The sequence below is a fragment of the Budorcas taxicolor genome, chromosome 7, assembly GCF_023091745.1.
Source record: "Budorcas taxicolor isolate Tak-1 chromosome 7, Takin1.1, whole genome shotgun sequence".
In the NCBI taxonomy this organism is placed as follows: domain Eukaryota; kingdom Metazoa; phylum Chordata; class Mammalia; order Artiodactyla; family Bovidae; genus Budorcas; species Budorcas taxicolor.
Genome location: NC_068916.1, coordinates 31055000 through 31058655, shown reverse-complemented (window position 1 = coordinate 31058655; position 3656 = coordinate 31055000). Strand labels below are relative to the sequence as shown.

General features: G+C 42.1%; 1 pseudogene; it reads right to left on the bottom strand.

Moving 5' to 3' along the window:
- Positions 1-984: 984 nt before the first annotated feature.
- On the bottom strand, positions 985-3350 carry LOC128050964 (PRELI domain containing protein 3B-like; annotated as a pseudogene).
- Between the last annotated feature and the right edge of the window lie 306 nt (positions 3351-3656).

Genomic DNA, 3656 nt, shown 5'->3' with positions numbered 1-3656 from the left:
TCTCCTTAAAAGTGAGTTCCTGCTTGTAAGTTCTCTACGTTTAGGGCAGCAGGGCAGTGGTGTGTATGTAGAGGTGGATCTGCTTGGTTCTGACATTGGTACAAAGCCATGTAGAGTTCCAATGCATGAAAAGCTTTAAGATTCTACCTTAAGGAGGTTTAATCAGCCAATATCAATTTCCAAGTATATTTTTCAACAATTGATGAATTTTCACATTAATACTGAAATCCTCAAAACCAGTCAATTCAGTTCAGTTCAGTTGAGTTGCTCAGTCATGTCTAACTCTTTGCAACCCTATGGACTGCAACATGCCAGGCTCATCTATCCTTCACTAACTCCCAAAGCTTGCTCAAACTCATGTCCATTGGTCAGTGATGCCATCCAACCATCTCATCCTCTGTCAACCCCTTCTCCTCCTGCCTTCAATCTTGTCCAGCATCAGGGTCTTTTCCAATGAGTCAGTTCTTTGCATCAGGTGGCCAAAGCATTGGAACTTCAGCATCAGTCCTTCCAATGAATATTCAGGACTGATTTCCTTTAGGATGGACTGGTTTGATCTCCTTGCAGTCCAAGGGATTCTCAAGAGCCTTCTCCAACACCACAGTTCAAAAGCATCACTTCTTCAGTGCTCAGCTTTCTTTGTGGTCTAACTCTCACATCCGTACATGACTACTGGAAAAACCATAGCTTTAACTATATGGACTTTTGCAGCAAAATAATGTCTTTGCTTTTTAATATGCTGTCTAAGTTTGTCATAGTTTTCTTCAGAGGAGCAAGCGTCTTAATTTCAGACAACACTAATTTCAGCTGGTCCCTTTCATTTAGAAACTCTGCACCTCTTTGTTTTGATCAAGTCATAGACCTTTTCTTCAGCTTATTAAAAAAAGAATCCTACCTAACATAGAGTTGTATGTTTTAAATAACAAATAAATATAATGCTGATTGTAGAGACCTGGGGAACTGCATGTTGTATATCAACTTTCATTACCACTTCTTCACAAATACTGCTGTTCCCATTGGTGTCCATTTGCTTCTTCTTGCCAAAGCCGTCAATTCCTCCATTTCAGCATTTAATTTATACCTAAGCCATGGCTTCTCAGCCTTTATTAGCATTTGACAATATGGTCCTTGCCATCAACCCTTCGAGGCAATTGCCCAGACCGACTTCTTTCACCGTAATTATGGCTTCTTGAGTCAAAATAGTGCTCTCTGGGTCTTGAGGATGTGGTTTGTATATAAGTGTCTCATCTACTGAAACCATATTTGTAAATGAAGCATTCATATTTAAATTCCATGGTTGTCTCTACGAGACCCACTACAGAATATTCTTACACATATGTTTTTGTTCTTCCTAAGAGATCAAATTGCCAACATCCGCTCGATCATGGAAAAAGCAAGAGAGTTCCAGAAAAACATCTATTTCTGCTTTATTGACTATGCCAAAGCTTTTGACTGTGTGGATCACAATAAACTGTGGAAAATTCTGAGAGAGATGGGAATACCAGACCACCTGACCTGCCTCTTGAGAAATCTGTACACAGGTCAGGAAGCAACAGTTAGAACTGGACATGGAACAACAGACTGGTTCCAAATAGGAAAAGGAGTACATCAAGGCTGTATATTGTCACCCTACTTATTTAACTTCTATGCAGAGTACATCATGAGAAATGCTGGGCTGGAAGAAATACAAGTTAGCACCAAGATTGCCGGGAGAAATATCAATAACCTCAGATATGCAGATGACACCACCCTTATGGCAGAAAGTGAAGAGGAACTAAAAAGCCTCTTGATGAAAGTGACAGAGGAGAGTGAAAAGGTTGGCTTAAAGCTCAACATTCAGAAAACGAAGATCATGGCATCCGGTCCCATCACTTCATGGGAAATAGATGGGGAAACAGTGGAAACAGTGTCAGATTTTATTTTGGGGGCCTCCAAAATCACTGCAGATGGTGATTGCAGCCATGAAATTAAAAGACACTTACACCTTGGAAGAAAAGTTATGACCAACCTAGATAGCATATTCGAAAGCAGAGATATTACTTAGCCAACTAAGGTCTGTCTAGTCAAGGCTATGGTTTTTCCATTAGTCATGTATGGATGTGAGAGTTGGACTGTGAAGAAGGCTGAGCGCCAAAGAATTGATGCTTTTGAACTGTGGTGTTGGAGAAGACTCTTGAGAGTCCCTTGGACTGCAAGGAGATCCAACTAGTCCATTCTGAAGGAGATCAGCCCTGGGATTTCTTTGGAAGGAATGATGCTAAAGCTGAAACTCCAGTACTTCGGCCACCACATGCGAAGAGTTGACTCATTGGAAAAGACTTTGATGCTGGGAGGGATTGGGGGCAGGAGGAGAAGGGGATGACAGAGGATGAGATGGCTGGATGGCATCACTGACTCAATGGATGTGAGTCTGAGTGAACTCCGGGAGTTGGTGACGGACAGGGAGGCCTGGCGTGCTGCGATTCATGGGGTCGCAAAGAGTCAGACACGACTGAGCGACTGAACTGAACTGAACTGATGCCAATAATTGATTTCACAGTGGAAGACAGTCCCTACTCTGTGCTGATTAGTCTGTGGTATGCAGCTTTCCAGAGGGATCCATGTGTCTGTCCAATATATCAACTCCAACCACACTTGGGTTCATAGCGTTTGGATATTTCTGCATTGCAGCTGTTATAACAGTTTTCCGTAAGTGGTCAATAACGTGTTCTGAAGTCCAGATCTTCCCGGTGTTGGTGACCCTCACAGTGTTGGGGCGGGGCTAGGGCATAATGAGGCAAAGATGTCAATCATGCTCCTGCCCCGCCCCTCAGCCACTCAGGGTCCTTTTTTCTATAGTAACTGGGGAATTAGCATAGTCAGTTTAAGTAATGCAGTCTGCTTCCCTGATGGCTCAGACAGAAAGAATCATTCTGAAGAGCAGGAAACTTCAGTTCAGTCCCTGGGTCAGGAAGTAATGAAATATGGATTATGCAAATGATCACCATAATTCGATCTGAAAGCCTGGCTTTGTGATTTTCTCACCAGCAATTAATTCTAAGACAGCTTCCTCTCTCTATAATCTTGCACAAATCACTTCTCTGTTTATCACTTTTGAAAATGAGAATAAAAATACCTTTTTTAACCTACCCACATAGTTTGGGTGAGCAGAACTGAGAGAATATTTTGAAACTGGACTATAAATTGGTCAGTACTCACGAACTCCAGGGTTTCAATGTAGGTAAAGCTGCTTCTAAGAGCTCAGGTTCTCCAACTCTTTTGCTTTCTCAGATAATAATGCCAGACTCTCTTCTTACCTTCAGGTTCTCACATTCTGTCGCCCTCAACTCTGTGTGAAAAACGGATTCCATTATCTACCTTTTGGAATTAGTATGAAGGCAGTCTGGAAAGTCCGTGCAGTGCTTAATACGTGGTAGTTTCAAGAAACTCAAGTAGAGATGACTCAGAGCCTCAGAGACCATCTAATGCACTTGCCTCCTTTGCATATAAAGGAATCCAGAAAATTATAGAAATTGCCCAGAGTTATACACTGAGTATTGGATTTATATTCGATCCCAGGTCTCTAAAGTCTCAGAGCTGTTTCAGCAGAAAACCCCTGCAGACTGTGGCAGCACAAAAACAAATGACAAGGGGCAATCATGAAGGCACATTTCCTA